Source organism: Conger conger, chromosome 6, assembly GCF_963514075.1.
Source record: "Conger conger chromosome 6, fConCon1.1, whole genome shotgun sequence".
In the NCBI taxonomy this organism is placed as follows: Eukaryota; Metazoa; Chordata; class Actinopteri; order Anguilliformes; family Congridae; genus Conger; species Conger conger.
The window spans coordinates 58,935,425-58,958,855 of NC_083765.1; the positions used below are offsets into that span (position 1 = coordinate 58,935,425).

General features: G+C 41.5%; 1 protein-coding gene across 6 annotated transcripts in view; it reads right to left on the bottom strand.

Moving 5' to 3' along the window:
• The window catches only part of large2 (LARGE xylosyl- and glucuronyltransferase 2), a 178,778-nt gene that overhangs the window by 27,735 nt on the left and 127,612 nt on the right, over positions 1-23,431 (bottom strand). For 5 of the 6 annotated variants that reach the window (XM_061245633.1, XM_061245634.1, XM_061245632.1 and 2 more), the window contains one exon: positions 15,768-15,849. The gene's annotated coding sequence lies outside the window, so the exon portion shown is untranslated. Of the gene's footprint in view, positions 1-4,724; positions 4,944-15,767; positions 15,850-23,431 lie in introns of those variants that run through there. The other variant, XM_061245636.1, reaches the window with a different exon arrangement.

The window sequence follows — 23,431 nt, forward strand, 5'->3', positions numbered from 1 at the left end:
TCACACACTCATACCTATGGGCAATTTAGACTCTCCAATCAGCCTAACCTGCATGTCTTTGGACTGTGGGAGGAAACCGGAGTACCCGGAGGAAACCCACGCAGACACGGGGAGAACATGCAAACTCCGCACAGAGAGGCCCCGGCCGACGGGGATTCGAACCCAGGACCTCCTTGCTGTGAGGCGGCAGTGCTATCCACTGCACCATCCGTGCCGCCCCATAAAGGCCAGCAAAGTAAAATAATTTCAAGGACTGGGCAAGGTTATTTAGAGGCACTTTAAATGCCAGCGGAAGTTACAAAGATGCTGACAGAGAGTGAGGAGCAGCATTATCTGTCGAATTCATGCATTGTTCCAGTAAAGGCAACATTTCGAGAACATGCAAGAAAGAGCGGGTATTCCAGGCCGGACTTTCTCAAGGAAGACTCAGCAGGCTTCAATTAGAGCCTTGCACCCCCAAAAATAGTATATTTCAAATCCAACACTCTCCAACACTACAAAAAAGTGCCAAAATAGGTACAAATGCTTGTTTATGGGGTGGTACCCTACAGGTACATAACATACCCAAAAAGACCGTACTTTCAGGGAACATTTTGGAAATTTGATCCTTGAAGAACAAAAATGTACCACCACTGTCACTTTATTTCTGAGAGTGAACTTCAGGGTTTGCAATGTGGTTGTTTAAAATGTGGTGCACATACTGTCAAGATAATGCTGTCAAGTCAGTATTTTCTCCTCAGGTCACTGCTGTGATGTGAACAAATTGCAGTGCCATTTGTTTAAATAAGACGAGGATAAATACAATGAGCTGGAAAGTTACATCAAAGCCCAGCACTTGAAAGCAAACCAAGGTCATGATTAAAGATTCCTTCTACTAGTATGCAGGGCCCATTTTGTAGAAAGCAACGACTGAAACAAAAACAAGGTATTATAATGACCGTGATGCACATGCAGTCAGAACAGCCCTGACCTAGTTAAGCCCAGGGGGATTGTATCCAGTCACTGTGGACTCCTGATCATAGTTGGCTGATAATAGAGACCTGAAATTAGCCCATGCTCCACTCAAGCCAAGGAACTTTGTTCCTTTTGCTCAGAGCGTCCATCCAATCTAAGGCAGTGCCTTTCTGTAATTACAAGAAGAGCCTGGTTGACAAATACATGTGTATGGGGAAGGTATTTTACTGAAATTATATGAGCTATTTAGAGAAGAACAAGGGAGTGAGCAAACCTACCGCTCTACTCAATGGCCTGAGCAATTGTGAGGTCCTATGGGTGATATTTTAACTCTTAATTAACTTAAGTGTGCTGCACTACACAGCCAGTAACCACAAGCCATTATTTCAAAGTAAAATAATTTCGAGAATAAACAATTAACTAGAAATGAAGGCTTTCAGATTCATTATAGCCTACTTAATTTTAAAAACTCCCATTGGTTGTTGATTTGAATTTTCATAGCATAATAAAATTCAAGAGGACTCCAGTCAGCATTAATAAGCAAAGCACAATGCCAACCAAGGGGATGAAAATAATGGAACTTCAAAGGTTTGTTAAATATGGAAACCTGACAGACAGTGCAGGTAGTTTCAAATACGGGGGCATGTTAAACAAAGGGGACTTAATTTCATTGTGGGGGAGGGCATTGGAATCACAGCACGACACACACTTGCGGAACGCAGCCCTTTATCAGAAAAATTCTATTAAAAATATTTATTGAAGTTGATGATTGTTTTGGCACCAGGCACTGCATTTGTTCATTTGGCACACAGATGTATATACACATGGCCATTTAGTCAATAGCTAACAAATGGATTCAATTAGACAAGGTAACAGAGGGATGTAATATATTTCTTTGGAAATGAAATTGCATTCAACAGCAGGGTAGTTTTCCCCATCTTCTTCCCTTCTTATTAATGTGTGCTACATTTCTTTGGTAGTCATGCCATCTACATATACGCTTCCATAACTGGTGCACTGTTAGTATTTTTCTTTTCAAAACTTAAATCTAGCACTTGCATGTAAAAACTCCACTCCAGACACACATTTTCAGAAACAAAAGGATATTTGCAGCAGAGATGTAAATAGCACTCACAACGCATAGCTTTGATCCATTCCAGGTTTTATCAGAAGCAGGCAAAGTTGTGATTTGACGTGACCAATAGGGCAGGATCCATTGCAAGCTTTTTAAAACACAGCACACAAGCCGCTACACATTGGGGGAGCTATTTGCATCCCTCCAGTTACGGCATGGTACTTCAGTTTTCTTATGAGCTGTTTATATGTGGGGCGCCAATTTGACACAAGCAGCCAAGTACAACTCAGCAGTTTCCAGCATGTGTAGCATTTCACCATTCTACTCCCACTGTCTCTCAAATTCACACATCTCCTGTACACGCTCAGTCTAACCTGACCCGCTACTTAAAGTACACTGTCTTCCTCATGCAAACCCGGGGCTTGGTCATGTTGAGTTCAGTCAACTGTGGATTAGGGACGATACCCTGCTGAAAAAAACGGCTCAAGCTAGGTTTTGAAACAGCTCGCAGCTGGTTCCCCAGTTAGACCAGCTCCGTACTCAACATGGATTGAACAGCTGAAGCTATGTTTTGAAACAGCAGGTAGCAGGTCGTTTCAAGCTGGTCATAGCTGGATTTTACACCAGGGTAAACTTCTGTTTATCAGAGGGCTGGTAAATTAGTGATGAATTGCAGTGCTGTTTGACATTTGATCAGCAATGCAGATAGTTTGCCAGATGCAACAGCAGCCATCTACTGGGCCTTTAACTGTTTGTGTTCCTGATGCGTCATACCATAGTTTGTCAGTTTGTCTGGAGGATTCATTGATACATTTTATAATAATCTTTCCCAGATTGGGCTCCTCTTTCTGGGCCCTGAATGCCTAATGCCAAGGTAATCTGTCTTTAATATATATATATTTTTGTTTATTTATGTTTTAAAGTACCCTGCGATGGACTGGTGCCCTGGATTGGCTCCCAGTTGTTGGGATATGTTCCAGCCTCAAAAGTAAGAGAAATTTACAATAAGAATATGAAAATGTTCTTGCATGAGGCCCCTTGTGTTTGCGTCAACAGAAAAATGTCAACCTTGAGTCCGTCCAACGCCAGTGGCTCTTGTGTACGGACCACTGCTGTTGAACAGATACACAGGCATGTGAATCAGTAGCAATTTTCCACATGAGAAGCCACACAGTGTTCTCCAGGAGAGCTGGCACCATTCCCTGGAAAAAGCGCACCACTGACCTATAGGTGCCTCGGCCGTTAGCTAGGGGGCAGCGATGAAGTCGTAACTTCAGGAAGCCTGACTGACTCAAGCCCAGTCCAGCCCAGTGGGACACAACCTTGTCCTGCTGCAGACATCCATAAAAGTGTGACGACATAGTCCAGGGAGAAAGATAATGTGCAGAGCACTGCTTCAGCACAGTGTTTAATAATTAAATAACATTTGCCTATTCTTGTACACTCATTTTAACTATTTAAAGGGGCTGTTCTGTTAAATTCAGTATGTTCGATAGTTCACCTAATTCATTTATCACACACATGCAATTACAGCTTGAACTTTTCATGGAACTGTAAAATATAAGTTCCAAATCAGTTTCGGTTGCTGTCAGTGCTGATAAATTGTTGGTACACCCAACCAAATCCATTTGCTGAGATTATCTATCTCATAGAGCCACATTGTGTCCCCTATAACCCACATAGAAAATTCCTGTCAAATGAGGTAAGATCTGACAGAAACACCATTCAGCGGAAAGACTGATTCCAAAGCACAATCACAGGAACAAATCTTTCTAAGGAATTACATCTCTTAAGTGCTTGGGGGAGAAAAGCTAGAACTTGCTGGAGCAATGTGCGTTTCTGCCTTTGACATGCTTGTCTAATTATCGGCTGGGTTATTTTTGATCTCGCGGCTCCAAGATCGTCTGAAGCCTCAAGAGCCGTGTGATGCCAAAACATAAACTGCAGGATAAGAAAGCGCCACTCGCTTTTCCCTGAATTTTGCCTTACAGTTTAAGACAGCAACAGGCCTCCATGTAGGAACATGAACAGCAGCAGAACGGTCCCATTCAGCATTTCAACAAAATCAAACATATGTTAAGTTCAAAGGTTCTGAAATGCCTATCCATTGGGAGCTATGTCAACAAACTTAACTGTACCCCTGTAGCACAAAAAAATCAATGCTGTATTTTTTCGCTCTTGGATGGTAGAGACATAATTTGTAATGCGAGGAGAAGTTGAACAAGCCAGAGATAATTGACGCAGCAAAAACACAGCACATAGCTTGCACCTCTGTTAACACAAGAGCCCCTTGTGTCAATGCGGGACTGAATTGCTCTACACACATTTAATTCTGCTGCCCGATACACTGAGAGAGCGAGGTCACACGTACACAGCACAAACTGTTACCACACAACAACGGCAGAGAAAAGGGGGAAATGGCAATGTCGTGCATTACACGCACGTACACATGCAGTTGACGAGAGACTAGTGCAAAAGAAAATGAATGAGCTATAACAACAGCAAATGGAGTTCAGAAATAAAGGTGCTTTATGTCCTGATGTCAGTGGTAAATTCACCGGCACCATCTGTGACGTGTACTAAAGGTGAAGGGCTAACAACCAACAGAAAGCAGTATAATTTCTGGTTTATAGATTTCCAGACAGGTAAGATTATTCCTCCCCCCTCCCCCCCAACAATAATTGGTCTGCCCTACCTGATTTCCTGCTTCACTCCTCTCCTTTGTGTATGGTTGTAGGTCGACTTCAAACGCTCGCTCGACCACATTTGGCAACAAAACTGCGTTACACGGTCACAAAATCATCCCAGGTTCCCTCTCCCCTCTGCATCTCTCATTTCCATTCCCCCAATCCTCTCTTCACTAAAATAACTTCCCCCCCACCCTGCAAAAAGGTTCCTCCACCGCTGTCCTCCAGTGACTTTCCCCCGACTGACAAGAAACTTCCAACTCCCTCTCAGTAAACACAACGGCTCAATGCACACACCCCCTTCACTGACTCTCCAATTTCACTTTTTTCTCCTTTCTCTTCTTTCTCCCCCCTCTGTTTCTTGTACATTCTACTACATGTCTTCCAGCTATAGGCAGATGGTCGGGGGGAGGTGGAGGGTGGGGACGTGGGGTAAGGGTGCAATCTTGCAAATGATTATCCATCCATGACAAAAGACAGGAGCTGAACTTTGAGAGCGGGTCTGAGGGGAGGAATGTGCCCCCTCTCTGGAGCCTGCTGCAAGGTCAGACCAAGTCTGGCTTACTTCGCGGTGCTACAATGTGACCTCCCCCAGAAATGATTAACAGGGAATGTGCGTTTTAATGAACGGGGAGGTAAGAAAAATACATCGTAAATTTGCGTTCCACGGTTACAGCAAGCATTTAAAAAGGAATGAAGGACTGGAAAGAAAGCCACAACTGTTTATTGATAAGTGTAATGAAGTTGGCTCCTTAAAAAAAGACCACCTATGTAAATGAGTCATTTTGGAAATAAATTAGAAGTACAAAGCGCATTGTGCAAACAGAAATGAAAGTGATCAAGCAGGCTAAATTACATTTCACAGCGTTTGCATGAGAAGTCTGAAAACATTGCCGGGCTTTAATCCTGCACACAAAATATGGCTTTGTCGGAGAGAAACTGGAGCGGCTTCAAAACGCGAAGTGAGCTGAACACTGATCTTATTACCGCGTTCCACAATGCCACCTGTGTTTTACAGGAGTAAAAAGGACTGAGCAGTCAGAGCCGAACAAAAGGCATCCATCTCAGCTGTGCAAGCCAGAGCGGTGGGCTCTGACCGGCACTGCTACGAAGGTGCAAATCACATGCTAGGGCAAAGCAATGTGAGCTGTCTCTCCAGATATGCAGAGGATTAACACCCCTGCATTTCATGTTGGAGGTCATTCCATTTCCCCTGCTCCTGCAAATCCAGGGAAATGTAAACTTGTAAAAAAGAAAAGCAACGCAGTAACAAAGAAACAAGATATCCTTTCACAAACAAAGGGTGGCTTTGGGTTTTTGTGTGCCTTGGGTTTCCATGGCACCTGCTCTTTCCACATACCCCTCCAGACATTCTTGGGGAGACACTGATATAATACTGTAGACATTCCTGAGCTGTGTAATGAACACTGTGGCATACCACACCTGGAAGCCCGGGTCGAGAACCTCCTCCTCCAGCTGCACTTATTGGTACACGGGGGTCTCGCAACAACAAAGTTTGCTGAGGTTTTTGATACTGGATATTGATCCAGTCGTACAGTAGCAGAGAACACAACACTCCTACATTCACCTAACAGTTACATCTCTTCGACATTTCACAGAGACTTACTGTATGCAAAAGAAAATGAATGAGTGATAACAACAGCAAATGGAGTTCCGGAAAAAAAAACGTCACCACCTGTGACGTGTACTAAAGGTGAAGGGCTAACAACAAACAAAAAATTGCGTGGCACACCTGGAACTTAAAGCCCTACTCCACCTCCAGCGATTGGTGAAAACAAAGTTTGCTGTGGGTTTTGATAATCGCTATTGATCCAGTAACAGCAGCCGAGAACACAATGCTTCTACATTCACCAACATTCCTTATGTCCCAGAAGAGCTGACTGCAGGCATTTTATGGGTAAAGCCAAGCCTTTGGGGAATAGCAGCAGTGTGAACGAGTATCGGATCCTCTCAGTCGGGGGGGATTTAATTTCCGTGAAACCTGCGGTGTGCAGGGAGCTCCGGGAATGAGAAGAAGACATCCGCTGTGCCGTTCCGAGATCATCCTTGCATGATGCACGCCTGTCCTTTTTTTGCAAGGGCCCCATCAAGGTTGCGTGTTCATGCTGATTGTGGTTCTCACAGTGCTTTAGCCACTTAGCCGTTCCCTCTGGCTTGAGTTGGCTCTGAGGAATTTACATTAATCCTGCCAAGAGGTCATTAGCATCTCTCTGTCACGGTGTATCTTTAACATGAGCGACCGGAGGAACTCCAGCATGACGCCTGAAGACAACGTGTGTGAGCAAAAATCCAGTGGCTCAGAAAGCAACACTCAAATGACGATAAAAAATATATAACAGTCAACCCAATCACAAACAAGGTTTTCAACAGTTCCAATTCATGCAGTTACAAAGATTACCTACAGATGCAATCAAGGCGGAGAATGTTTCCTGCGTCGCTTCAGGCAGAGGAAGTAAACAAATGCTGATGTCGACGATAGGAAGTCTTGCTTCGCTTTACCGACTGTTAGAGGGCTTCTTCTAGAACACTCAGGAGAAAGGCACTCCCAACTCAAACGAACAGCTGCTGAGCAATAGCTGATGCAAGCTGGGGGAAAACTTTCAAAGCTGTTTTGAAATCCTCAAGTATAGAGGCTGAGAAGGCCGAAGCCTGCTTGACTTGATGATTGCCTCTCATCAGGCCTCTTAGGATACAGCTAGCAAGAAACCTGAGGTGACCAACTCAGGCAGTTCTGCAAGCAGCCCCAAGAAACATGGATGAGCCGTAGGCAAAGGTATTTTACTTTCACACATACTCCTGTCTTCTGTTTCACACTGAGCGGCTTTTCACTCGTCTGTGAAAGTGAACAGGGGGTGTGAGCATCAGAGGTGAGAAAAGCTATGTCTGAAGGACACAGCAGGGGCTTCTGGGAACATTCCTGTGCCAGTGATTACCCACCAACCAGGACCAACACCATGAAAGTCTCTGGTGTTGTCGCAATATAATCCCTGTAATTTTGCAAGTACATTTTGAGGAAATAATAGAGTCTGACAGCTTTTACCACTCGGTAAGTTTTTTGTCTGGAATGCTTGGGGATATAAAGTTCATTATCGCGCTGAAAACTATTTCAGGGAAATAAGGCTCCTCTCCAGGGTCAAACTGTTGTGGTGCAGTGATGCAAAACTAATTCTCCTAGATGTAGCACCAATGACTGTTTAAAATGTACTTTTTACTACTATATACAGGCGGCTGACATATTAAAGGAAAAATCAACATGACGTGTCTTTAGTAAGGTGCTGGGCCGCCGCGGGCTGCCAGAACAGCTTCAACGTGCCTGGGCATAGATTGTACAAGTCTCTGGAACTTCCCCCATTTGGTGTTTTCATGACGGTGGTGAAGAGCACCGTCTAACAAGTCCATCCAGAATTTCCCATAGGTGTTCAGTCGGGTTGGGATCTAGGTTTGAGCATATGATTCAGATAATTTCCATATTCATCAAACCATTCAGTGACCCCTCGTGCCCGAATGAGACCACTCCCATTAGATTGAAATATTTGGTCACAGGATAAAGGTGATTACTCTATATTGAATAACTTTGTATTGATTTGCAGCGACCCATCCCTCTAAGGCGAGAAGTGGACCCAGACCACGCCATGAAAATGCCCCCTCACAGCATGACTGAGCCACCAAACCCCCTCACTGTAGGGGTAAGCATTCAGAACTGTACTGTTCTCTTGGTGTACACCACATATGCACGCATTTACTTGTCGAGAATATGGTGAAGGATGACTCATCCGACCATATCACTGTTTTTCTACATCCCTGTAGACCAGTGCCTGTGGTTTTTGCACCACTGAATTCTCAAATGTGTATTTGTAATGAGGGGGTTATGCACTGCAGTGTTACCATAATCTGTCTATGATGGACTGTTCTTGCTGACACAGTCTGATCCAATCTGCATTAACATTCTCAGTCACCTCAAGAAGAGTTGCTTTTCTGTTTTTCCTTACATATCACACTAATGCACGAGATGGTCATCGAATGTGCGCTTTTGACCATAATTTCCAACCCAATATAGTGATGTCTTTCCCATAAATCTAAATGCAGATGTCACTTTAGTCAATGTTCCTATTGAAGCCAGTTGAGCAGTCTTTGTGACTGAAGCCCATGCCATCCATTGCCCAATAATGAACCCTCTCTCAAAGTTATTTCGCTTTACCGAAATCATTTAAAGCATTTATACACATGCCTCAGAGCATGATTGGATGCTAATTGCTTAACTGTATCATGCAGTCCACCTGAATGGAAGCATCTGCATTCATTATGTTTCTCCACTCATTTATTCGGGAGTTATTTTCAATAATTTGTCAACCGTCTATATACAGTATATCCGTGTCTTCCATTGCAGTGATAGACCGCAGAAATTGGCGGTATGCCGAAATGCACGTCTCTTAAAGGGAATGGAAAGAGGTAATTTTCTGGCTATGATTGAATCTGGGTGCAACACGCCCACAGATCATATATATAGATCATATTTATATCATATATTCAAGCCCATTGTCTACCAATGCCATGCATTCTCAGCTGTATGCTCCTTGCCTCTGGTTATAAAAATGCCACACCCAGCACACCCACACACGGTACCATTGACATTGATTCCGGAAAATAGAGAAGTATCTTTCATTGCATCAACTTAGTTCTCTTCGGGCTGTTTTTCCACCTGTCTGGTGTCTTCACTTTTTCACACATCGATCTCTGAACAACCCCATAACCCGGGGAACGAATGCGATGGAATCGCATGGTTTAATGTGCCAAGTAATGCAGTACGAATCATACTGCATGACACATAACGTTGGCATATGCATGAGTTTTGCTGTGATCTTTAATGAGCTCTCCAGGCTACTTGTGAAAGCTAGTGCGATGCATACATATGCAAATGAATCTACAGAGCAGGAATGAAAAGTACATTTATTCAAACAAATTTGTCAGACTCCCTGGCTTTGAGACACGATATGCTATTTGTCATCATCAGACGGGGAGCAATAATGTGTTTTTCCTAAGGACATGAGAAGCTGGCCGCCTCTTTTCAACAGCTATGGAAAAGCACCGATTCCAAGTGTATTCAGATATGCTGTCAGGTCGAGTCACAGGGGGGATCTGTTGCAGCTTGTCTAGTTGAAGCCATCTGGGCATAACTTGCAGGCAGCCAGTCCCTGTATTCACCCGTCTTCCACAGATAGAATATCATATGAACTGGACAGTAGGTGGGGCAGACTCCAGTCCCAAAGTCTAGCTCAGAATCTTAAATTTCAGTACTTAAATGTAAGGTACTGTACTGTTGTAAGCATAAGGCCTTATATCAAATTCTTCGTCAAATTATGCCAATGAATGTGTTAAGCAGTTGTTTCATACGTGTATGCCTTATTGTGGCCTTAGGGTCTTAGTGTGTATATTGTATACAGTGAGCTCCATAATGTGCGGAACAAAGACATGTTTTTATTATTATTTGGCTCTGTACGTCACAGTATGGCTTTAAGTCAAACCTAAGTTTACTCTTTCACAAATCAAACAATTCACTTTTTGATGAAGTGCAGATTATCAGCTTTTATTAAAGGGCTTTTTTATTGTTCCGGTTTTGAAACGAATTAACAATAAATGCATAGTATATGCAAAGCTACATAAATGATGGTATATATGACAATGTAAATTGCATGGAAAAGCCTCAAAATTAGCAAATTGTCATAAACTTGGCTGTGACTTGCACCTGAGACCCGGCCTGAGCAGGTGGGTGTTGGGGGCGCGAATCGCAGACAAAGTCGACACGAAAATTGCAATGAGCTGCACCACAATTAGTAGGCACTGCTGGATCTTGACTGACACGCTCCCAAAAGCAGCTCTCCTCCTACTCGAGTGCACGGCCAGTCACAAAATGACCAAATGCTCAGGCGCATTAAAATCCATCAAAAACATACCACTTTGCCAGTGTGATGGCTCACAATGTGCTGGTGCACCAGCCAGAAAATAAAGCACAACATTCCCATCAACAGGCAGTGGGAACGGAAAGACCCTTTAGATCAGTCGTGCTCATGGCTTATTTATGTTGCACGTAAAATATGAATTGGCTCAAGTGACTTCAGGGTACGATACGCAGACACATACACACATTCATACACAGGAAAGTAGCTCCAGAGTTGTACGTACACTCAGAACCTGAGTGCATCTAAAAGGAGCCATTGCATTTACTGTATACTGGCCCAAGAACTGGTCCCTGGGGAGCACATAAAGTTTGTTAATCGGCTGCCCATAACAAACCGTGATTCTTTTTTAAAAGCCCTTATGGGTGCTGGGATCAGATTTCTGACTGTAAAATGCTGGAATAGTTTCAGCAATTTAAGCATTTAGGTGAGATTAAGAAAAATGCTGAGGAAAAGGGAAAGAGAGAATGTTCATCAAGACTTTAACTTTACTAATTACTGAGGCCCTTACTGGACAACTGCTATGGGTATTCTGCTCATCTTTGGGAGCATGAACTCAAGCTGACTTTCAATATAGAGTGCAGGGCCAGTTCCCTACAAACGCTTGACATGTTAAACCCACAAAATCAAGGCCCCATGTTCAAACAGTTTGGTAGAGGACTCATTTAACTTTTTCTTATTTTTTTGAAAACACAAAATAGTGGCAAGCGAGTGTTAGGCCGAAGGTTCTCTGCAGACTATTTTAGTGACTTCGGTGGACGGTCGCCCCTCAGTGAGGAATCAGTATGGAGCATCTCTGGTGCACTTGAAGCTTCATTGATATACAGTAAGTGGTCGATAAGACATTTGCACTCAGCGGTGTAATTTTCACTTCATAGCAGATGTGTTCATAGTGTATTTTGAGTTATGGTTCATGAGGATGGAGCTTGCAAATTGGTCTAACCAAATTACACCCATTTACCAAAGCAGCTTATTGAACAAAAGTGTAACTTCATATTCTGATCCAAGGCAAGATATTCTGTAACATGAATGCATTTGCTTAGAGTGGATTGAAAACGATATGATCAACACTTACAATCTGCTTTTGGATTTTCTAAGTACTTTTGCAAAATGCGGTCACATTTGCCATATTTTGTCCCAAGTGTGTTGGTTCATTTGAGTCACATGGTATTTATTTTTATAGATAAGAATAATCACTGACAGAGATATGAATACATACTTCTGTTCCAGAGAATTAAACATTACTCATCAGAGTGAACATTCCAAGGCCTTGCTGCACAGCATAATCTATGTTTAACCTTCACAATAAAATATATAATTTACTGTGGAACATATAGTTTGCTCTGAAAAGGCAGATGGCATAAAACACGTCATCTTATCAACAAGCAATTGTTCCATTTATTGATTAGAAAGATAATGGCTGAGGGTCCTTGAAAGCTGGTGATGATATAGATACAGTACCTGTCAAAAGTTTGAACACACCTTGCCTTTTCCTGCTTTTTCCGATTAATGTTTTATTTCCACTGTTTATAATCAAACAATTCATATATGGTCAAATTGCAGATTCTCAGCTTTTCTTAAAGGGTATTTTTATATATTTTGGGTTCGCCGGGTAGTAATTGCGGTACTGTTTATACATAGCCCCGCATTTCAATGTTTGAGACAAATTAACATAATGTCAAATAAAATAGTCATGTTTTGTATTTGATTGCATATTATTTGCATGCTATTACTTCCTGAAGTATGTGACCTATCACCATCACCAGAATCCAGATATCATATTTTCAAGTTCTCGTACAAAAGATACAAAAATCTCTTTGCATTTGAATGGATCTCTATGGGAACTGGGGGGTGGGACAAGATTCAGCTGTGAATTATGTCCTAACAGTACAGAATACATTTGTTGGTTAAATGGCTTTATTAAGGGTCCATGGTATCAGATGAACCTCAAACCATTGTGCTGCTGCCAGATATACTGTAGATACTACAGGGGGCATTTATCTCAACTCCTGTTAAACTCAATGGAAGAATTATTCAGGAGAAACAACCCTTGAAGTATCTATCTGGCAGCAGCACGGTGGTTTGAGACTCATTTGATACCTTGGACCTTGATGACTTAATGCCAACAAATATGTTCCATACTATATCACCATAATTTACAGCTGAATCCCCTCCCACTCCCCAATTCCATTACAGATCCATTCAATAGTATCGCTTGTAGGACAACCTGAAAATAAGATATCCAGACTCTGATGATGTTGATAGGTCATAGACATCAGGAAGTCATGGTATGGAATGGATATGTAACCAAACACAAAACATGACCCTTTTATTTGACATTATGTCAATTTGTCTCAAACATTGAGCTGGGAATCTGCACTTTGACCACATGAATTGTTTGATTGCAGTGGAAATAAAACATTAACCAAAAAAGCCAGAAAAAGGCAAGCTGTGTCCCTACTTTTGACTGGTACTGCATTTATGTCAGTAGCAGACCATGCCTTCAGGGAGCGTCTCTCCCAAAACCACCACAAAACCTTACCACCACATCACTATAATACACTGTCTATAGCTGCCCACAACTACTTCAAGACGAACCCCCAAACCAAACATCAAGAACACAAAAGAAAGTTCCTTGCCTGCTATCGATATCATGTGTCCAATACAAGTGATAGCAAGTAGCATTATCCCCTGTCTTCACAACTTTTTTTTAAAATAATGAAATATAAATATAATTTAAAATATGAATTATAGAATCCAACTACACACACATCCCAGCTACTATTCAAACATTCTTTCAACAAAAAGCAATAAAATAAGCAGCAAGCAAAAATATATTATTACATCATCATCATGTCCAATTCATCATTAGCCAGTTCATCTAAGTTACATAGAGACAGTTTTTCAGATTCACTACAGCCACATTCAGTCTCATTGGAACCAAGGCATTCAAGCTGTAAAACTACTTTGTGTATCGATGATAGAAACCAACAGAACCAAAAACCGAGTGCAAAACATTAAGAATCTGTTTCGCAGCAGTTGAGGTTCAACGGCCCCCAGCTGTGGCAAAGGATTTAAAAATATATATTTAAGTGTAAAACAAAGCGAAACAGGAAATTGTAAATAAGGGAAAACTTGTTTTGAACAAATTTCTGCAGAACTTATACTCTTGACTAAGAAGAGAAAAAAAGCCTAACACTCTTACTTAAATTTGCCTGTCAGGGCAAAGGACAAAGAGCTTTGTAGTGTGCCTGTTTCCTTTACTCTATGACAGAGATAATCATTTCTACTTCAGTGCATGTCCTGGAGTGAGACAAAATCTAAAAGCTTGGAAAGAGGGAAGGTTTTTCATGGAAGCGAAGGCACCATAATTAGGAGTTTCTTCCGGGGATTTTTTTTCTTCTCCGGTAACTGAATTAAGGAACACATAAATGTGTGTCGCAAAGCACTCTAGGGCCAAGCGATTCAACAAATTGTGTGCGGTTTCTCCCAGTCGCATTCATCCTGACTGCTGTTGTGTGCCAGCACTGGAGCTGAAATTGAAGTAATCCACGAACGAGCCATCAGACGTCTGCGGGAACCAAGCAGCGTGAACATGTGGAGCTTTAACACTCACCGTTTGCACAGATAAGCATATGACTCGATAACAGTTGAGTCAGTTGTGACGGTTAAGATTGCTTTCGATGATTTAGCTCAACGAACCCTTGTTCAGAACACTATGCGGTAGATTTCTGTGTTGAAATATCTCGGCTTGGACTTTCATCCTTCGAATTGTGCAGTAACCTAACTACCACAGCACAACACTGCCTGAGTTTCTGGTTTTGACAGCACCAGTACATCTCACCCATACTTCCTCTTCCCATCTCAGAGAGATGATTTATTTAAAATGACCTTAATGAGCTCCTCTGCCCTCCACTGAAGGTTCTCACATCTCCCTGTTGTTTCGGCAGTCTGAACTGTCAGTGGTTCAAAGGTGTTCTCATCCCTACAGGCAAAATGATTTGTTGTTTAAGTCCCTGACATCCTTTGTACACTTCACTTGCAGGTCAAAGGACTAGAGAAAAAGAGAAGAGGATTGTGGGAACAGCTCTTCCCCATGGGTCAGCGCTATAATAGAATAGCTGGATCCTCAGGCAAAAATGAACAGGGGAAACCTGTCAGCCTCAAGTTCCTTGTGTTGCAGTTCTCATTTTACCCTGCATTCCTCTCAAATTTTTTCTCTGTATCTCTCCAAAGGAAGTTCAGCATGTCCTCTTCTCTGCTTTACCAACCTCCCATACAGAAAGGTATCATTAGTTCACTTAATGATGGAAAGAGCCCAGATAAGTAATTTCCCCCGATGTTTTCATTTGCAACATTATGACATAAGATCCCCTCACATAAAACCCTCTCACAACACACCACTGGCTTCCACCAATTCCATCTCATTGCCTTCACGTGAAAAGAACCGCTGCTGGTATTTCGCCGGCATTTTATTCCCAGAAATAACATACAAAGTGAATATCCACTTAGCGTGGCCCTACAGCATGTAATAATGAGCCATATGTATATGCACACTGTGCATGTTCAAAATTCACCGATCTCAGAAGAATTCGAGCCTGAGTAGAATGCGAGAGAGCAGGCGCTGTAAGAGGATTACCAATATCAGCATATTCAGGAACCCAGATGTGCACGATAACTGAGGAGTTTAACGTGATTACCGAGGGAGATAATCAAAGGTTTCATTTTCACAAAATGTTTTTCCTCGTTGCATTGTCGGTGTCTCCAATGGAGACATTTGTGCATTGAGGAAATGCAAATAGATAAACAGTAATATGCAGTAGCGCTCAATTTTGCAGTTTGGTATATTAATGGAAATGGGAAATAGATTTTTTTTTTCTTATGAAATAATTGTGTTGGTGCTACGGGTAGGATATGAACAGGGAGAAACAGTGCCTCCATTGCTGTGCAGATGCATACATGCATGCTTTGAGATACAATTACCCGCACACTCCAATAATAAGTCAAGGTTATTTATGGGGTGCGAATACACTTACGATCCACACCAGCACAGTGTTATACATCATGGATACTCACCAGGGTTCTGCCTGAAGTTTTTCCACAAGTATTCCGGGGAACGTCACAGAAGCTGAAATTTCCCAGGTGCTCTCTTCTGAGTCTGTTAAGGACAGAAGAAAAAGATGGTTAACTAACTTGCTTATTTCTAAAGGACGTTCTACAGTGCTACGAGGACGGTCCCCATGGTTGGGTTTTGACGGTCACCCTCGGGGAAGGGAGGCTTCCATTCGGCTGCTGGTCATGTCAGTCTGGCAGCCACATGATTGCCTATTTAACCTGCATAATTTAACCTCCTCCATCCTCACATCTGCACAAGACTGGCAAAGCCTTGTGTTTCTGAGGAGATAACATGCTGGTCTGTGTGGTGGTAAGAATAAATATTGTCAGGATTTCAAGAAACAATTTTTTCTTTAATTCTGCTTTCTTTTTTATTGGTAGGCCTTGGGACAAGGCAATGATCATTATGGTCACACACAACACTGATTTTTGGAGAAGGGTGACATACATGGACAGTATGTGTTTAAACCACTGGTCAGGGGTCTAGCCACCCCTTATATACCCAGTCATATTACAATGTAAGCATTGCTATTTCCTCTACAGCTGCAGTAATCGACTTTACTTTATGTTTATACAGTATATACTAAACATTTTAAACTTTTCTTGAGCGTGGTTTCATCATTCCTTTTCTTGAGTCGTCTTTTTAAAGTGACATTATACATCCTCAGCCAAAAAAAAACACTTTTATTTAAACGTGAACAGTCTATGACGCGTGAAGGGATTTCAACCGGAAAGGCGAATCCCCAGTCAAACACTTAGCTCTTGAGCCCAGCTGGTAATTAAACATGACCTTTTATAAAATCCATTAGTGAGAAGAAAAAAAATAAAAAACAGCCGAAATAACCACTGTACAGTCACGGGGAATCCATGCAGCCACCGCGAGAGGAAGCCGTCCACAGGCGTACAACACACAGGGGGTTTCTGAGAGCCAACAGACACACGGTTATTAGAACACGCATCCGAAAATGTTCCTATCAACACTCTGTGGTAGGTAATATTGAGTGAACACAGCACTGTGGCCCAGTCTCCACTGTGGGTGTAGGCGGGGGTGTTGCAGGGACTTGCAGGAGAATATTCAGGCAAGTCCCTACAACACAATGGAAACAGAAAGCATTAAACAGCGGGGAGAGTGGGCTTTTGTGATGGCTTTTCAGCCTAATCTAATGCCTCTCTGAAAGGGCTTGTGTTCTCCGCTATTATGCAGTGGCTGATCAATTAAAGCCACAAGTCCAATGGTGGCTTTTTACAAGGGTGCCCAACAATAGACACCCAGTGATGCTTTTTAAGATCCACATGTAAGTAATTATTTCAACCGGAAAGGGGGACTGAACGAATCCCACTGTTGTTATAGACTTATTTATAAAAACTCAGCGGGTGATCATCAAGTCGGATCTCAGAAGTCGCTAACTAACAAGAACATTGTCTTATCCCCAAGCCGAGGAGTAAATTAGCTTGCTAATGCCCCAGCCACTTTACATACAGTATACAAGCAAAGTTCCAAAAGTGTAATCAGAAACTCGATTGACACATGATTGTGGGATCAATGTTTGTTTTCTTCGCTCTTATATTTCATATAATGTAACTCTCATCTTGTACAGGCCATAGTTATGTCAATTTCATTGCAATGTACAGGTGCAGTAAGTATTTTTATTGATTTATTGTTACGGATAACATCTCTTCTGACTAAACATTACGTATTTAATCTTATCTCTCAACTCTGGGAATTAGCTAGACCTGACCATAAGGGATTTGAGACACCTATGTGTGTTTTCACACTTGAAATTCCATCGATAGCCTTTTGCGATTCGATTTGATATATGATATTTGCTCGCTTTCAAATTGGGTCAAATCTGTTCAGTTCCAGCCACTGAGATATGTGCCACAGAGCTTCAGTAGCAGAATTCAGTTTTAGACCACAGGCATGTGAAAATGCCATTCAGCAGATGGAATTCTGAGACCAGAACAGAAAATAATCAGCTCTGGTGAAATCCTTGGCATTTCTCTTCCTGAGTTTATTGGAATCATTTATCATAGAATACAAGCTAAAGCATTATTCATTCAGCAGGACACATGAGACAAAATCTGCATATGTTTGGCATATGACAACACATTCTAATAGATACTTAGATAAATAACCATTTGAATATTTAACTTTCCGTTTTTAGGGGGTTAGACTGAAGACAGGATTCAAGAGAGGTATTGAAATCGAAATCGAAAGCCATTACAATCATCATGTAAATCATTCATATTAGTCTCAATACCTACAGATATACTGAGGTGTGACACATCATGTATCCTACTGTATGAAACCTGTATGCAACATACTAGCAGCACCATTGGGATCAATTTCTTCCTTACCATTGTTATACAAAGTCTCTAAGACAAACACTAACAAGAAAGTACAGGGACGCACATGACAATAACATGTCACCTTAATACAACAGACTACCTGTGGACTATCAGCTATCTACCTATTCATTCAAAAGATAAATACTAAACTATCTGAACTATGACCTTTTAGAGATAAGTATCTTGATTCTGGCAGGCTGTTGCAGGGAGTATGAACCATATAACTCCACAACTGTTTGTTTGAAGAAAAACTGTTTTTAATGACCCGTGCTTTTGGGGATAATTCAATTGTCAACTGAATGGCACGTGAGTGTTAATTTCTGCACCGAATGCTGTCCTTAATTAGCACTTTCTGTAAATTCTGTATTTATCCCAGTGATTTACACAGTTTGCACAGATTACATTTTTGCAAAAGATTAAGCAGCTTATAGCTGGACTACTCCTGCCTTCCCCAGAAGAATAATATAACTGCAGTACATTTTTGTGCATGTATAAAGGTGAGTTGTCCAAATAGTGGAGCCATCTATTTTATTAAAGCTTAATTAAACTTTGGGAATTGGTGTGAAGAAAAACAAGCATACGAAGAGCTCCATGACCCTGAAGAATGTATCCCCCTCCCCCACCACTCGTCATTCAGAAGAGTGATTTGCACGTCTCTCCACAGGTAATTGTTGAGGTAATTGTTATTTATTCACCTGCCTGTGGCAGCCCCACCCTGTTTAGGCGCCATGTCAGTGGGTGGCCTGGAGGTAGGTGATCGATAAACATCCCCCTTTCTCACCAAACTTTCCACTCCCCCTCTAAAGAGCACCTTCATAGTTCTGCTCACATGTTTACGTCTCCTTCCATCCATATTCACAGCTGTTTAGTTTGCTGTTTTGCATACAAAGACATACTTAATGAAAGGTCACAGCACACATAAAAAAGAAAAACAAGTGATAGTCCTCAAAAGCTATTTATAATCGACTGAGACACACGTAAACAAATGGGTATGGTATCATCTTGTCGAGCCTTAAAGATCATTGGAGCACTAGAAGTGATCTCAAAATCATTTCTCTGCTTAAAAGAGTCAATGGACATATGGCTGTTTAGTGACTTGTGTATATCTTTGAGCACAGGAACGTGCCACATGCTACCTCTCCATCTTGAGTGGTGTGACAGGGCTGAGTGAGAGGCACCAGTAGATGCAAATCCTGACCTGCATCGTGAGTGTTTCCAGGAGAAAGGGTGTTCGCCGTCACGTCTGGCCTGACACTGATTTTAATGATGACATCTGGAAGAATCTCATGTCAGTCTGTTCTCAAATTTTTTCTGAGCAAATGTCAGAATGGGGAATAAATGTGATCTAAGTGACTCTGACCGTGGAATGATTGTTGGTGCCAGACTCACAGGCTTGTGTATCTCAGAAACTGCTGATCACCTGTGATTTCACACACAGCAGTCTCTAGAGTTTGCAGAGAATGGTAAAAACACATCCAGTGAGCTGCAGTTCTACCGGCAGAAACGCCTTGTTAATGAGAAACGTCAGAGGATAATGGCCAGACTAGTCAAAGCAGACAGGAAGGTAATGGTAACACAAATAACCACACATTACAACAGTGGTAAGCAGAAGAGCATCTCTGAAGACACAATGTGTCAAACCTCCAAGCAGATAGTAAGGCTACAGCAGCAGAAGCCAAAAAAATAATTCTAATGCATACCTAATAAAGTGCTCACTAAGGGTATATGACATGTAATATGAGATGGGTAATCTCTGTGGTCACAGGCAGATCTCCCTGTCCAGTGCAGGGAGGACTAATTGGAGGAATAATTGTAATGGACGCATAAATTGGCCTCCCATCAGCGTATGCGCAAATGTGTTCCTGCGTTTAAGGTGCATTCATATTCGCCGGCCAATGGCAGCATCGGTCGCTGACCTACTTTTCCTCCTCCCGCGTGCCTTAATTAGCTGTCGGCACTTCTCCAGAGAGTTCCGCTGATCTAATAATGAAATAAACCACAGCGATGCTTCACTAAATAGCTACAGATTCACACAAATGGCTCTCCTTTCAGGTAGAATGATCACATTAGCAGATAAGAGGAGGATCTCCGCAGCGGCCGGGGTGATTGGGATGTTAAAGGATCTTCTCCCGGCTCATTACCCTCCCCCGTCGTGGACGTTACTGCCACGCGAGCGACTTTGTTACTGCTGGTGAGGCAGGAGCGCCGTACTTAACTTCCATTTTCACTCCATAATACCCCCGGTAGGAGGGTGCTCGGTTATGTATTTTTAACACGCGATGCTTGACTCTCACCCACCAGATATGCCTGTTAGCTTGTGTTTGGCGCAGGATGAAAATTGTTGTTTGCTGGAACGGAACCGGCAAAGACAGCTCACAGAAGTGTAAATATTATTTTATTCATGAAATTACAACACACACAAAAAACACACTTTTACCTTGTCAACTCTATTTTGTTGACAGGGTATTTCATAATATATTCAGGAACATCTATCTAAAAACCTAAAAACCTTTTACCTGGAATTAGTATAATATGGTAGAAATAAAAAAGGGGAAAATATAACTAAGATAGGGTATATCTATATTCAGATACACTCACATTTGCATTACTTCTTCCTACAACAATACAGAAACATCTCTCTGTTGGCTGGGTGCCTTCAATGAAGCACATTTTCCAATTGTCTTTACAAGAGCACTTAGAAGACCACTGCTATAGCTAATAACTTAAAGTAATAATAGCATATAGCTCTATTTCTCCCATATTTTCTAGGCTCACAGGGAGCATTTGAAGAAATATGGTAATCTCTTCCTCAGGACACTTAGCAAATTGATTGTGCTTCCTCCATTTCACAGAATAGTTTAATTTTGCACCATAGAAAACACAGGATTACGCAGGCGGCATGAATTCAATTGTAAGATTCAGATAGCAAACCTCACGCTGTGTTCCATAAAATGTGTGATTTAATCTCATTTGAAACCTACATTATGATAATTTACAGGCAGCTAAATCAGTTTTACATGCACATCAGAATTACTAATACCATTCAACTATGTGTTTGAGGCCGGGGATAAATCTGAAAATAAAACCTTTGTTCTACAAGCAATGCGTTTGTTCCCTTTGTTTTTATTTGACGAAACCGTGCTCCATTTAACACACGCATAAAGTCGTATCGGTGATAAAACATCTTTTATTTTCTGAGAAGATGCTTCAGATGGATTCGATATTTATTGTTGTTGGTTTTCATGTAAATGCTCTGGTGAAATCCGTTTCATTCACGGTGCCAACCGGACATGAGCGATTTGAAATATGGACAGAGAGAGCATTTACAGGGCAGTAAAACAACAAAGCAGTGCTATTTACTGTAATCAAGCCATTCTGGCCTTCTGCAATCTGGTGTCTCAGAGGAGTTTAGGTCTCAAAGGGTTAGGTTACTGACTTCCATCAAAGCATATTAAATCTCAGCCCTCTTTCTTTCCTCCTGTAATTACCTGCCAAGCTCTCCCTCTCTGTCTCTTCCTCTTGTTCTCTCTCTCCCTCTCTCGCTCTCTGAAGCACTTTTTTACATTGTGTTTTACAATGACATGGTTCAGTCTTACACCTCAAAGAGCCAAGTCGAATAAGGAGGCCACTCCCCAACACTTCCATAGCTGTCGGGGGGATATCTGGATATTCGGGCCTACTTATAAATCATAATCATAAATGAAACATAATAAGACATTTAAATGCTCTTCAGCATCAGGTCGGCACCCTGAAGCCTAGAACACACAATATAGTTTAAGCTCTGATTTCATGAGATACTAGTGCAATATGATGGAACAGCTAAGCTGCTTCAGCAATGTATAAGGTGCTTGCAGGCTAAGATAATTGCCCTATTATCATATCACTTAAATTTTGAGTTCCAGCTTAGGACATTTTCTGCAGTGACGTTGAGTTTCAAGCTTATATCTGAGCCTGCAGGAAAGACTGGCAAAGTGAACAAAGACTCATGGACAATATAGCATTCCAACTCATTCTACCAAAACGCATCCAGGAGAACCTGGCCAATGAAGCCACAGGGCATTGAGGAGGAAGACTGACACACCAAAAAGATGACTCAAAGTACCAAGAACATACTACTGGACAGAAACAAGAGCCAATGTTCTTACTCAGCTGCAGTGAGAACAAAGGGGTATATTTTTGCTCGTCCACAGAGACCTGACACTATGAACGCCAGAAGTACAAATAGATCGAAATAGCTGCACGGTTTGATAAGAAAGGTAGCCCTTGTATTATTAAAACGTAAACAAAAAAAGGACAAATAACAAAATCATACCATACCCAGAGGTAGTGATGTAAGCCAATATGTAAAAAATAATACAACATAACAAAATACAAAATAATAATACATTTTTACCTGTCTTTCATTACAAAACATGACATTACAAACTGTAAGTCAAAAAATTACAAAGAACATGCATGTGGATCATAGACACCAGAAAACTATTGAACAAGAAAACAGCTAGACACAAGAATAGCTAATAGACTAATGAGCTAATGCTGACTGGACTGTCAGTTTAAAGAAAGTGAAAAGTGATGGAAACCATATTATATAACACACGGCATCAGTGCGGGAGCCTCTAGAAACGTTAATGAATACAACCTTCTATCATTGTGTTGAGAATTTTAATTTAATTAACTGTGTGATTTTCTGTACTACTCAAGACGGAACCCCTGTTTTTGTTTCATTAAGCTGCTCCAACAGAAAATAGCTCAAGTTGCTTGAGAATGCACTATCCATTACTTACAAGTTCTGTTCTGTTGACCTGTCAGTCCATAAATCTTCTAAGGTTCTACTGTATATGCATTTTAGACTTCAGATGTTTCTACAAATTAATAAAAGTATTCCCCGACATTGCACAACTCAAGTCTCAATGGATTTCCAAACACGCAGCTGTTGCCAACAAAACTTTTGAAACATAAATCAACTGTTTCGCTCGTGTCATTTTTTTCAATTAGGCAGCAATCACATCGTCACATTGCTCTTAATTTAAGTTCAGACGTACAACCAGTACTTCTATGGTCTACTGAACAAGCAAGTTTTATAGATTCATGAGATATTTTGAGAATATAGGCAGCAGCTTTACGTCGGGTTAATTATTATAATTATAAGGCTGTCATATGATTCAAGCAGGCTGCATTTTGTGTCAGCAGAGATTGCCTTTTTAGCTGCCATGTTGGAAGAAAGACACTGGTTTCTTGCTTACCAGCAACCCAGGCTTTGCAAAAGATTACAAAAA